Source organism: Parasteatoda tepidariorum, chromosome 10 (genome assembly GCF_043381705.1).
Source record: "Parasteatoda tepidariorum isolate YZ-2023 chromosome 10, CAS_Ptep_4.0, whole genome shotgun sequence".
Lineage (NCBI taxonomy): Eukaryota > Metazoa > Arthropoda > Arachnida > Araneae > Theridiidae > Parasteatoda > Parasteatoda tepidariorum.
This window is the reverse complement of record NC_092213.1, coordinates 33260253-33275398: the sequence shown is the minus strand read 5'-3', so window position 1 is coordinate 33275398 and position 15146 is coordinate 33260253. Positions and strand designations below refer to the sequence as shown.

Here is a 15146-nt window from a genome sequence, read left to right as displayed (position 1 = left end):
CTCATTAAAGCTAAATATATTATATATATATATATACACGGATGATGCACCAAAGTACCTGTACTTTAACCCTTTGTTGCAGAATTCTTATTAAAAATATTCTTCATATTTTTTCCTTTTTCGTATTAATTTAGGTTAATTTAGCATTATAATAAATTATGGTCATGAACTACAGCATGAAACACCGGTGACTTTCTCTGCGTTGAAGGTAAAATCTTTCAAACAGGGCTTTACCAAACTTGTACTTATTTGCAATCATTAATTAATTAATTTATATCTAAGGTAAACAGTTATTTATTATTGAAATTTCTTTAATTTACAAAATGAACTATTAATAAATTTCTGAGTATGAATGAAAAAAATCTTCAAACGACTTTTTTGGGATTTTATATTTTAGAGCAAATATAATTCCGATAATCTAACAGGTTGTTTTAGTTATTAGACTATTTTTTACAATTAAAAAATATTAATATATGTTTTTGCTTGTAATAAGAGCTTCAGAAAAAAAATATATAAATGAAAGGGGCACCGGTGAACAATCTACGGTGTTCGGCAACTCGTGACCAGTGTGCCACTAGTGATCGATTGAGAAAATATTGGATTATGTACCTGTATAATGATTATAATCTCTGTGTTCTAAGAATCGGAATTAAAGTCGATTCATAAGATGTATTAGAAACAGCTTCCAAATGTCCCAACACATTTTAACATATTTCACTAAATTCGTCTTCACTTCACTATGCTTTTACTTCACTAAATTCTTCCACCAGGTTATTCATTTATGGAATGCTTGAAATCAAAATTACTTTCAGGTACAATTCAATAATTCAATATAAATGTAATAAAATTTATTATTCTTTTATTCAAACTATGAACTCATGATCTCTTTTGACGAAATATTTCATTTTGTTTCACGGTTTTCAACTACGTTAAAGTTTTGAATTACGTTTTTTTAAGGGAGAGATTTTTTTTTCAAAAATAAATTAGCATTAAAGACTTCTAAATTTTAAGGAATCAGAAGTAAAAAAAGATGTTTCCTTTAAAAAATTTGAATGAAATTAATGAAAAAAAATTATTTATTATTAATTCTTTTTTTTTTCTTCTTTTTAAAAAAAAATACATTTTTTATGCATTATGATATTTAAAGAATAAACAAAAATATGATTGTTATCATTATTTTAAAAGAAAATTCTTTTTATTATTATTCTAAATATTATTTTAAGTCGATTTACTTAAAAAGAGAAAATGATTAAATAAGCTTTCCAATCAACTAAAAATATTTAATGCTTTTTTTAATCTAGCGAATTATAGTTATAGCTTAAATTTGCAATTTCATATCATACCACGTTATTAATAGACTATCAAAAAAATAAAAAACAGAAGGGAAAAAAAAGGCACAGGAGAAAATAAGATAGGGATCAAACTTAAATCAACATTTAGATGTTAGATGGCGCTTCTATCAGTGAAAAGGGAATATGTCAGTTTCAGGTGATAAAGCAATCTTGCGCTTCACTTAGCGTTAAAATATGATTTTTTTTTTCTAAACCGACTTTTAATGAAACCTGTAAAGATTTAAACTGAAGGGAATGCATTAGTTTTAATTTAAAATCAGTTTCTTCAACAATTTAAAATCTAAATTCATAGAAAAATACATTTAATTTTCAACTCTCTGGCATTTGGAGATTCTTGAATAAATCAATAAAAAAAAGACAAAAGACTGAAAAATACAAAGCAAAAACAATAAAATTTTAGCGTTATATATATAGCATATANTTCTCATTAAAGCTAAATATATTTTACCACTTTGATTTAGAACTTTAATTGCTGGTTCAGAATTAAAAGTAAATGGTTCAGAACGATCAAAAACTGGTTCAGAATTAAAAGTAAATGGAAGTTAATATTTATTGCCTCAAAGTCATTAAGTCAATAGGCTGTATATATTTGTGTGTATCTGATTTCCTCCAAGACAGAGTAGACTAACACTTAAAAAATGCACTAACTTTCTTGTTTTACTATTTAACTTTTATTGAAATGATATGACATTGGTTTAAAGAAACTAAATCTATTTTGATATTTTCGAAGTTAAAATTGAATTGTTCTCGAGGTTAAATTTAGCTGATAATTTTTTTATCAAGCAATGTCACTAAACTTTTTTGCATTAAGCTATTGTTTGATATTAAAACTTTTGGAATCAACTAAAACCTTTTTAAAAAAATACATTTACATATATGTAGATCATCTTTTATTTCAAAAAGAAAAAAAAAAGGTAATTTTCTGAATTTCATACAAAGCATAACTAAGTTCTGTTCTTCTTCGCAGTACGAGTACGCAGTAAAGAGTTCAGGATCAAATTACGATAAAAAAAAAAAGTACTGGCACTCAGGACGCCAGTTTATTATATCGTAAAATTGCATGGAATAAAAAGTCTGAAATAAAGTAATTTTTACAATAATAATTACTGTGAAATTACTGAATCACCTTAATTAAATAAGTATTACTGTAAAAATTACGGTATAAAATTTTACAGTTAAACTGCATTTTATAGTAAAATTTATTTACAGATGAAGCACTCAGGATACCAGTTCTTTTTACAGTAATTTGATCCAGAATTTTTTTACAGTGCAGTCCATAATGGCAATGAAGTGTTAATTGTTTTTTTCCACATTTAAAACCGATTATTTTTTATAATTTTTTCAAAAAAAATTTCTGATAATTTTACCATAAATATAAAAAAAAGAATTTTGAATGTAACCATAGCTCGTAAAATTTCAAAAATGCTTAGATTATTTATTAATTTCGTAATACTTTCTGTTACTTTTGCATTATTTAATAACTTGTAAAGGATTTTGCAACTTCTAAAAATCTCTGGAACAATTTAACATATATACGAAATAGGTCAAATAGTTCCAGGGAATTGAATCTTAAAGTAGCCGTATTTTTGAAAGTCTATTTCTCACGAACTATTCGGCCGATTTGGCACAAATTTTGCATTTTGACATGTAAAATTACATACTTCAAAATAATGTAAAAAGTAGTACACCTTACATTAAAAAAAATTTCGACTATTATTAAATAAAATAATGAATATTTACTAAAATTTATTTTTTTGTACGAATTATCTTAGGATAAACAAATTTTACAATTGTCTGTAAAAATAGTTTAAAAAGTTCTTGATACATGGTGAAATATGCAAAAAATAAAATTAACACTATGGGGTCCAAACTTTGGATCACTCTCCTGACCGAAAAGACCGTATTTCCCAGATTACGGCTACCCCCTATAATTTTGGGGTCAGAAATCCGAATCCGTTTAAAAGGACTTATGTTTATTCAGAGAAAGTACATTTTTGGGTCTGTTGTTTTGTTTCGTAACTTGAAATATTGTCTGTACTAATTAATTAGCATATTTGAGATTTCGCCCTTTGAACGATTAAGATAGAGCTCTAGAACGTGAAGATCTGACGGTTAGATTAGAAATTATTCAGGGTTGTCCGATTTTTTTTTTTTTTTTTTTTTTTTTTTTTTTTTTTTTTTTTTGCGCAGCACATTCTGTTTTAGATACTGAGTAATTGTAACTAATTTTTGCTTTTCAAAATTTTCTAATTTCTTTTCTCTTCTAAAACTTAGTATGTAAGAGTTACATTCTCACATTAATTAGATGATTTTTAGAGCATCCCCTGAAATTCTTTGCATTGAAGATGAGATTTTTATGTACAATTTCATTTTGACGAACCAAATATTTCCATTAATAAATCATGACTTCAAATTCGTAACTTTCAAATTCGTGAATCGTAAATCGTAACTTCAAATTCGTAAATCGTAACTTCAATTTTTATGTACATTATCATTTTGGCGAAACAAATATTTCCATTACTAATTCGTAACTTCAAAGATTTTTGAAGTTAAGGTTAGAGTTTCATTCCCATCGAACTGGCCAAAATGCTAGTTAGTTTTTTTTTCAAATTCTCATCTAAAGCTAAATATATTTTATCACTTTGATTTAAAACTTTAATTGTTATAAAAAACTGGTTCAGAATTAAAAGTAAATGGAAGTTAATATTTATTGGCTCAAAGTCATTAAGTCAATAGGCTGTACATCATAGGAGTTTTTAAAAAAAATTCAACAACTTGGTTGACTTCCAATCGAAAAGTAGATTGCAATTGGGTAGCATTCAGTAACTGGAATTGAATAAGATAAATGGGGGGAAATGATACCCATTATTAATATACTTGAAAATAATCCTCAATTTTGAAAATGATACCTGGTGTTCCATAATGACTGCCTTTACTATTATTATAGAGTACGCAGATGTTTTTCCATACACTGGTACTATATAAAAATAAATCAAATTTTCAGGATGTTTTAAAGATATGCAAAAGATAATAAATTTATTATATATTTTTACTATTCTTGTACTCAATTAGTCGACCATTAAAAAATTTATTACCAAGATAAATAATAAAGTATGCAGTAAAAAATTCCAGATTTAATTAAGGTGAAAAGTACGGGCATTTAGGATGCCGGTACTTTTTACGGTAGAATCCATTTTTAAGAACATATTACGGAACAAAAAGTCTGAAAACCGCAAATTTTACAATAATAATTACCGTAAAATCATTGAATCACTCCAATTTAATAAATATTACTGTAAAAATGATTCTATAATATTTTAAGTAAAAATAGATTTTAGGGTAAAATGGATTTTATGGATTAAGCACCCAAAGTGTCTGTATTTTATACCGTAATTTGAGCCGGAATTTTTTACAGTGTAGACTGCAAAGAAAAAAATGTAGGTTAATCTTAAAGTGAATGATATTAATTGTTAATTCGGCCCTCAGTCTGTGAATTTTGCACTCTTCTTTCAGAGTAATTGCAAGTTCTGCTAACAATCAACATAGTCATCGATTAGAGTGATTGTCTAGTTTAAAAGCAAATGATCTAATCGTCAATTACAGTGATTTTCAATACTGCAAGCAATTAGTTTATTTTTCTACTAGAACCGTTGCTAATTCAGCAAGATATTTATCACGTCATCTGTTTGCAATTAGCCTACAAGTTCAAAATTTATTAAAAATTGTATTTTTTCTCTTTCTGTCATTTGTTTAAACATAAGAATCGCAACGTGGTTAACTAATATGCAGTATTTCGATTGCAAAATTTGAGCTATTTTCCGTACCAGTTCTACAATATTTTTTAAAACATGCATTCCATTGTTAATATTTTTGTTTCCAATTTTAAATAGCCTATTTATTAATAATAAACTCAACTTATTTAAACGCGTAGAATCTTAGTTTAGATCATGCAACGTTTAAATCTTATGTATCATATTAGGAACATACATACCATATTCGTAACAGTTTAAGGGAGCTATAGAATCATTATTTGCGGTTACCATTCATTCAGATATTATGATAGACAATCACATCAATTACACAGTTCTCTTTAGCCATCTCAACTTGTTTAGACTCCTCATTCAGTAGAAGCAANTCTACAATATGTTTTAAAACATACATTCCATTGTTTGTTTCTAATTTTAAAAAGCTTATTTATTAATAATAAACTCAACTTATTTAAACGCGTAGAATCTTAGTTTAGATCATGCAACGTTTAAATCTTATGTATCATATTAGGAACATACATACCATATTCGTAACAGTTTAAGGGAGCTATAGAATCATTATTTGCGGTTACCATTCATTCAGATATTATGATAGACAATCACATCAATTACACAGTTCTCTTTAGCCATCTCAACTTGTTTAGACTCCTCATTCAGTAGAAGCAAATGAAAGAAAAAAAATGTAAACAAACTAAGTCACGCCACGTCACTATGACGTCATGGGGGATACCCCAAAAACTTCCAGTCTAGAACGCTTCCGGGTTTGACGTGTGTAGTAGCTTCAAAGCTAAACTCTGAAGGAAAAAAAAAAATTTTTTTTTCCTCTTTTACTACGCTTATAAAAAAAAAATTTTTTTTTCGCTCTGTTGTACGATTGAAGTAAAAAAAAAATAGCATAGGGTAAACCAGAATACTTCATCCTCCCCTTTCTCCTACCCACCCCCTTAAGGGGAGGAGCCTACAGCATGCGCGTGGCAGTCTCGCGCGCTTTTTTGTAGATTTTACTGGGGAAGGGAGGAGCGCACACGCGTTTTTCAGATTTAAGGATGTCTATATGGGTTAAGGGGTCGAAAAAATTCGAAAGGCCCCTTTGAGACTTGATATTTGAATGCCACGATCACTCGATTTCTTATTCTTGCGGAATTTTTTTTAAGTTCGAGTTCCAGATGGCTTTGCCCTGCTCCGGGTGTGCAGAGGTTATTGTTCGAAGAAATCCTCTATTCCGTTTTTTTCTTAAGCGTCCTGAGTCTCTTATAACGGACATAGTATTGTCCCAAAAAGGAGTCTATTTTAAGCAAAGGCTACATTGTTGTGGGTTTTGGTCCCGTGTAGGACTGCTGTGGTTATTATTAGAACTTATTTACGGCAAAAAAAATTTGCTTATAAGATGTTCCGGAAATTCTTATAAGCTATATTCTATGTTTCGTATTTATTTGTAGAAGAACAAACAGCTCATGTAAATGCAATTTTTATAAATAAAGTCAGTGCACTCAAGATAACCAGAATGCGGTACATTTTGCTGATACTTTTAGTAAATTAAAAAAAGAATGGTTTTATAATGTGTCATAAAATTTGGCAAATGTGGTAAAATTTAATAATTTTATCATGATACGTTAAAACATGGAATAAAAACCATTTATTCGCTTACATTTTCGTTTCAGTTTTGTATTTATTACTATATGTGTGGTAATAAGAACTGTACTTTCCAGTTAACCATTACCATATAAACGGAAAAATTACCAAATGAATTGTTCAAATACCGAATATTTTGGTTTTCAATACCAAAATTAATGTTTTTTTTTACAAAAAATATCATTACCGTACTGTACCGTAATTTTTTTTTCGCATATAATATAACATTCTTCTGCGATAAAAGATGTATGGTAAAGACATGTAGAATGTGTATCGTTCTTTTTATTAATTTACTAGCTGAATACCCGTTTTTTGTTTGAGGTTCAAAAAAATTAAATGATCAAGGAGCTTGTACAAAATTAAGCACGTTGAAATCATGTGCAAAAGTGAAAGATTTAACTATTTGTTCTATCTGGTGCGTTTACGTTATTAAATTATGCCAAACCCGTTTTTAGTGCACTGTAAAAAATTTCGTATTAAGCTACAGTATAAAATATCGAAATGACCATGAAACCAGTAGTGCATATTACCAAAAAAAAAAATTTAATAAAATAAAATTGGCATCATTGGCGTCAATAATAGTAAGGCAGTTGCTTACATTTCTAGTGCACGAATTAGTACCCTTTCTCCTTCAATATGGTTTTTTAATACATAACTTAATTTTGTATTACTTAGTACTTATTATCAAAATCAATTGAGCATCATTGGCGTCAAAAATGATATGACAATTTTTTTTCTTCTTCTTCTAAATGAATTAATATCATTTATTTCATAATTTTGTTTCTTAGTACATAGATTATTATTATTTTTTTACTTCAGGTAATACCTATAACCAAAACTAATTAAGCATCATTAGCGTCGATAGCAATTGCGAGTTTTTACGTTTCGAATAAACGAATTAGCATCATTTCTCTATCAATTTGGTTTTTAATAATTATCCTTCTTTTTTTTTTATTTCAATCACACTGTGGAAACTATGGGACTATGGAGCACTATGATTATTACGAAAATTAATTGAGCATTAATTGACGTAAAAACAGTGTGGCGAATTTTTACTTTTCTAAGTGAATAAGTACAATTTCTTTATTAATTTTGTTTTTAGTGCATAGTTCATTTTTTGTTTCAATTAGTACCAATTACCAAATTTAGTTAAGTATCATTGGCGTCAAAACTAGTATGGCGATTTTTTTACTTTTCCACTGAACTAATTAGTACCCTTTCTCCACTAATTTTGCTTTTCGGAGCATATTTTTATTTTGATGGCTGATGATTTTAAATTATTTAATTTCATGGTAATCTGTAGTAGTAAAATAGTAACTATAAACAAATTTTACATATACTAGTTTCATATAACTTTAGAAATATTAATCAGGTGCCGTAGTCCGTATATGCATTCATGTTCACAATTATAATTTAATTTGATTGACATAAAGAGTAATAAATGATTAATTTTTGAAAACTCCTTTTTTAAAAAAATAATGAGAGCTACAAGCTAGAAAATATCAATATATATGGATAAAAAAATAGAGCCGTCTATAGTTCAATGGCTAATGTAAAATTATTTTGAAAATTTAATTTTTAGCGTGTGCCCTCCAAACAATCTAATTAAGAAATTTTAAAAAATTTCAGGAACAAAGGCTAAAATTTCCCTTTTTACTCACTTTTCAAATTTCAAGAGAATAACACAAGCGATTCTGAATTTANGGACTATGGAGCACTATGATTATTACGAAAATTAATTGAGCATTAATTGACGTAAAAACAGTGTGGCGAATTTTTACTTTTCTAAGTGAATAAGTACAATTTCTTTATTAATTTTGTTTTTAGTGCATAGTTCATTTTTTGTTTCAATTAGTACCAATTACCAAATTTAGTTAAGTATCATTGGCGTCAAAACTAGTATGGCGATTTTTTTACTTTTCCACTGAACTAATTAGTACCCTTTCTCCACTAATTTTGCTTTTCGGAGCATATTTTTATTTTGATGGCTGATGATTTTAAATTATTTAATTTCATGGTAATCTGTAGTAGTAAAATAGTAACTATAAACAAATTTAACATATATTAGTTTCATATAACTTTAGAAATATTAATCAGGTGCCGTAGTCCATACATGCATTCATGTTCACAATTATAATTTAGTTTGATTGACATAAAGAGTAATAAATAATTAATTTTTGAAAACTCCTTTTTTAAAAAAATAATGAGAGCTACAAGCTAGAAAACATCAATATATTTGGAGAAAAAAATAGAGCCGTCTATAGTTCAATGGCTAATGTAAAATTATTTTGAAAATTTAATTTTTAGCGTGTGCCCTCCAAACAATCTAATTAAGAAATTTTAAAAAATTTCAGGAACAAAGGCTAAAATTTCCCTTTTTACTCACTTTTCAAATTTCAAGACAATAACACAAGCGATTCTGAAGTTATAAGAGAGACACATATGAATTTTTCTTTTTTCTTCTTCTTGTTATAGAGTACTGTATAAGTTACTGTTTAAATTATTACGTAAACATTTATTGCAAATAAAAATATTAATTATTTAATCATAATAATTTTCGATTAAGTAACTAACATTATTTATATTAATGTAACTTTGGCAAAGGGCTTTTCATCTGCCATCGTATGATATTTGGGAATTTAATTTGAATCCAGATCTTTTTTCATTTTTATAACATTGAGTATCGCCAATTTTTTAGAATTCTGCCAAAGAATTTGAGGATTGAATATTTTACTGATCACTTGCTGTCGTACTATTGCGAAAACACCGTAATCTAATAACCCTTTTCAAATATGTTATTTTATTATAACATTTGATAGTAATGTAACACATTTTCAGTTTTTACCGAAAATTCCCTTATCTTTTGTTCTATTTAAAAATATAACGAACATTTAAAATATTTTTTGTAGTTTGTACCTTTTCATAATAATGAAGAAACAATTAATAAAATAATTAATTAAAGATTCAATTAATTTACAAGTGCATCCAAACAAAAAATAATAACAAGATTTTAATGAGAGAAAAAATTATATAAGACCTTAATGTCAGATATACCCAAATACTACTAAAAGCTTGTCAAAAACATATTGGCAACATTTCTGATTCAATTATCAGAAAAATTTGGTTAATTATTGTATTAATTATATTAATAGGGTCGCGGTGGCTCAAAATATAGAGAGCTCAGGAGTATCTGTACCCATACTCTGTTAATTAATATTACCGATAGTATTAAGTGCCCATTCAAATACTACGTATTCATGCTTTTTAATAATTTTATACTCTTCTTCCCACTTGTCAAGGAAAATAAACGAATAAATAACCCATACCATGTTTACGTATTAAAATCACAACTCCCCCCCCCCTTTTAACTGCTTAGACTTTAAAAAAAATAAAAAAAAACTACAGTAATCTAATTTTACGAATTTCAGAATTAAACTCGAATAAAAGATGTAACTTTGCGTAAAACAAAATTTAGGTTTTAATATATTTCATAATTTTTTTAAAACTGATTTAAGAATACTTTTGCACTCTTCTTTACTTTTTTCAACTCAAACTGTTATTTCAAATTTTAAATTTTTTTGTGAGTAGATTTTTTACAATTTCTCACCATTTGATAAAAAATGAAAATTATAGGATTTTAAGGCATTACGTAAGCACTTCTCCTATTCATATTGGAAAAAAAAAAGAAAAGCAAATCATGGAGCTTTTATTTCTTAGGTGCTTTTGAAACATTTAAATGTCCTTATTTTAAGAATTTTATGTAATAATGAGTACCTATTTTTATAAATTGAGTGTTAAGCAAAATAATAAAATACATGAAAATTAACTACCAAAAAACTATTTTTTAGGTTCAATATCAAGAGTTTAAACTTTTCTTTAAAATATCAACAACAAATAAAGTTTTGTGCAAATGAGTTACTGCAAAAGTCATTACAAGAATTAGGAAATAAAAATTTATTACATTTTTTAATACAAAGTATAGTTCTAAATTTAAAATAATAAAATACTGCTTCATTTTTTCAGATAAGTTCTAAAGGTCTTCAGTTCCTAATGTGGTTTTTGTTGGAAGAAAATAGCTTCAAAGAAATAGTTAGAAAAAAAGAAATTCAACTGAATTGATTTTTCGAGGTGATTTTCTCCTCTTCAATTAGAAAAAGAAGCGAAAAAAAAGTAGATGAAGTAATCTTCGCAAAATAAAAATCTCTTTCCTTTCAGGCATTTCAACGAAAACCTTAAAATGAGCAAACACTTTCTATTTCTTTAAGATGTGAAATAAACCCCCAGGTTAAAAAGAGAGCAAACTAACGAAAAATAAAAGTGGACAACTTAAGAAAGTGAAAAGTAATTCCCATTTCAACTAAGAAACGAGAAAAAGGCTAGGAAATAATCATGAAAATAAAATATATAAATAAAAAAAAAAAAAAACTTTTTTGCTCTTAATTCGTCAACTGCAGCGCTTGTCCCCGAGACTTAGCAGTAAAAAGGGAATTATAGGGATTTTCGAAACTTGCTCTGAGAGTAAGTGTTTAGAAGAAAATTATTTGATCCCTATTTGAGTGTAATTTTCTGCCTAGACGTAATACCATGGCTACGTCCCCCGAACCCTTTCTTAGCAGCAATTATTTGAAGCTTTGCACTAAACCTGCAGAAAATCGTCATCAATTGAAAATAGTTTTATTTTCTCTCTTTTTGGCTCTGGAAATGAAATCCCGGTAGAATTTTTCCGGAAAAAAGTATTAATATTTCGACTTAAGAAGAAAGTCTAAGGTCATCGTTAATTTAAATTCTTTATTAAATGCAAATAGGCATGATAAATTTTGAAGTTCTTTGGAAATTTTATTTCATTTCTCCAAGGCAAGAGGACGGATCGATAAAAGAAGTTAATGTTTGCGCCAATCAGAAGTAAAACCCTGACAATTTAGTTATGTTTGCAAATATATAAATATAAGTATTTAGTAAATAAGTGTTTAGAAACATATAACGCAGTTGGGTCACCATGGCTATATTGTACATTAAACTAGAAAAAAAAAATAAACGACAGCTTCACAATTCCATTAATAAACGAAAATATTAATAACTTTTAATATGAAAGTACACTGTAAAAAAAACCTTATCAAGTTACGGTATTAATTATCGGCACTTAGAAGGCATCATCCACAAAATCCCTTTTATCGTAAAATCCATTTTTACCGTACAATATTATACAGTAATTTTTGCAGTAATAATTACATTAAAATAACTGAATCGCTCTAATTAAATAAATAGTAATTTTTAAAGTAATAATTATAATAAAATCACAGAATTACTCTAATTAAATAAATATTTCTGTAAAAAATACGTAAATTCTGTAATTTTTACAGTAATAATTATAATAAAATCACTGAATCACTCTAATTAAATAAATATTTCTGTAAAAATTACGGTATATTTTTTGTTCCNTTTACAGTAATAATTACATTAAAATAACTGAATCACTCTAATTAATTAAAAAGTAATTTATATAGTAATGAATACATTAAAATAACTGAATCACTCTAATTAAATAAACAGTAATTTTTACAGTAATAATTACATTGAAATAACTGAATCGCTCTAATTAAATAAACAGTAATTTTTACAGTAATAATTACATTAAAATAACTGAATCGCTCTANTTACTGTAAAATCACTGAATCACTCTAATTAAATAAATATTTCTGTAAAAATTACGGTATATTTTTTGTTCCGTAACTGTTTGAAAAAAAGGATTTTACTATAAAAAGTATTTTCTGAGTACCGATATTTTTTACCTTATTTTTAAGGAAATACTTTTTTTTAAGAGAATTATAGTAAAAAAGGAATTATCAGGAATTTTGGAACTTGCTCTGAGAGAAAATTATTTAATCCCCACTTGAATATAATTTTCTGCCTAGGCGTAACACCATGTCTGCGTCCCCCGAAACCTTTCTTAGCAGCAATTGTTTGAAGATTTGCACTAAACCTGCAGAAAATCGTCATCAACAGAAAATAGTTTTATTTTCACTCGTTTGGCTCTGAAAATGAAAGTTCTCCGGAGAAAGCATTAATATTTCGACTTTAAAAGAAAGCCTTAGGTCATTATTAATTAATATTCTTTATTAAATGCAAATAGGCATGATAAAATGACATTCTTTGGAAATTTTATCTCATTTCTCCTAGGTCAGAGGACTGGTCGATAAAAGAAGTCTATATTTGCAGCAATTAGGTTCCATGGGTGCATGATCCATAAAATCCATAACCGTAAAATACCTTAATTTTTTCTGTTATATTTATTTAATTATTGATTCAGTGATTTTACTGTAATTTTTACTGTAAAAATTATGGTATACCAGATTTTTGTTCCGTAGCTTGTTCCGATAAAAACTACCAACACCTTGAGTGCCGGTTTTTTTTTTTTAACCGAAATTTGATCCGCTACTTCTTACAATTTTACTCCGCAATAACTCAAAGAGGGAAAATATCAGGGATCAAGTCATATCTATAATTTATAATCTAATGTATATTCAAAATCTATAATCTAATCTATAATCTAATCTATAATCTAAAACTATAATCTAGTTTTTGTCTCTCTTTTAACGCCTGTTGGAATGAAATTGACATCATTGAATAAATTTTTCTAACTTAACTGCGTATAGAATTGTTATCCATTTCAACAACCAACAGAATACTGATGATTGAAACATGCAAAATTGAGGGAAATAAGTATGACAAATTGCTAGCCCCTCGTAATATTCATTTTGAAACTTGTTTGTGATATTTGAGTTAAAAGAAAGAAAGCTTAAGTGAAAATTGTTTTGCTCTAATCAATTGCCCTTATGTGAAATTATTTTCAAATTCAACACGCAACGATTTTTAAGTGTCAAAGAAAGCTTAAGTGAAAATTATCTTGCTCTAATCAATTGCCCTTATGAGAAATTATTTTTAAATTCAAGACGCAACGATTTTTAAGTGTCAACCGCCATTATCAAATTGATAATTACAGTTTATTTATTTAATAAAATAAATGCATTTGATTAAAATGTTACGTCAGATTTTAATTTCTGATGCCATTTGTTTCGTTATCATTAAGCTGAGGATGGTAACTATTTAACATTAAAAGAAGTATGATGAAAAATTTTTGGTGTTCACTGCACCAAGAACCATCTTTGGTGTTATATAACCCCGAATTTTCCTTGTTGCTTCACTTCATTTTATGGATCATAATAGTTGCAAACATTTTTGTGTTAAGACACACTAACATTTTTTTGCAGTGTATAGCTTTAAATCCCGTTATTATCAATTTCTTATTTGTTAATGTGAAATTATACTTTTTTTAATTGTTGATCACAAAAAACCTGTTTATTTCATAATATTTTCTTGTATTTTTGAAGAGAATAATTTTAAACAAAATATGCAAGCTGCTGAATTAAAATTTTTAATTACTCTCATTTATAAGTTTTAATTAATCTCTTTTATGAAATTTTAATTATAATTTGCTAAAATTTCGTACTCAATCTCCATTTAAATTTCTCAATTACCTACCAAGAATCAATATCTAACAACCATAATTATTCTCCAAAATCAGAAATTATGTTTGAATCTTCCATGAGCGTATAAAGATTTCAATAAGTGTGTAAGTCTTTAATAAGAGCTGTGAGTTTATAATAAACTTACAAATCTTTAATAAATATGCAAATACTTTAAAAGAAAACTCTTATCAAAGAGTTCAAAAAATTTTAATTAATCTTCTTTAAAAAAATTTTATTATACTTAGCTAAAAATCCAATTCAATCTCCATTCAAAATTCTCAGTTGCTTACCAAGAATTAATATCCGCCTAATTATGAAATTAAGCTCTTGAATCTACGACAAACAGGGGAGATTTTCAATAAGTGTGTAAATCTTTAATAAGCACGGGAGTCTGCAATAAAATTATAAATCTTTAATAAGTATGTTGATACTTTAAAAAAATTTTTTAAAAAAAGACATGAAGAAGTCTAAAATAATTGTGTGGTTCCGTGTTGTAGCGTGTTCTAGCACGTTTGTGTGTATAAGAGATTCAATGATAGTTTAAGTTACAATAAACTAATAAATCTTCGATAATTGTGTGAATCTACTGCAGACATATAAGTCTACAATAAACTAACAAATCTTAATAATCATTAAGTTTGTAAATACAATTGTCTCCCCTTAATTGCTTATCGGATAATCAAATAACCCGCTTATACGAATAAAATTTAACGGAATCACATAATTTTATATGAAACTATTGTTAAATTTTCTCACTTAAATAGATATGCATTGTTTCCAGTTCTTGCTTAATTGCATCATGAACAGGTACTGAAATAAAAGAATCTGTTTATTTTTAAGAAATATTTCAACTGTCAGCATGAAATTTT

At 27.2% G+C, this 15146-nt stretch overlaps 1 long non-coding RNA gene across 3 annotated transcripts in view; it reads right to left on the bottom strand.

The window, feature by feature from the left end:
- LOC107437847 (uncharacterized) overlaps nucleotides 1–15146 on the bottom strand; it is a 336010-nt gene that overhangs the window by 272206 nt on the left and 48658 nt on the right. Inside the window, exon 1 of one of the 3 annotated variants that reach the window (XR_011638004.1) lies at nucleotides 5344–5484. The exons of the other annotated variants lie outside the window; for them this stretch is intronic. This is a non-coding gene — a long non-coding RNA (uncharacterized lncRNA). Of the gene's footprint in view, nucleotides 1–5343; nucleotides 5485–15146 lie in introns of those variants that run through there. 3 annotated transcript variants of the gene reach the window in all.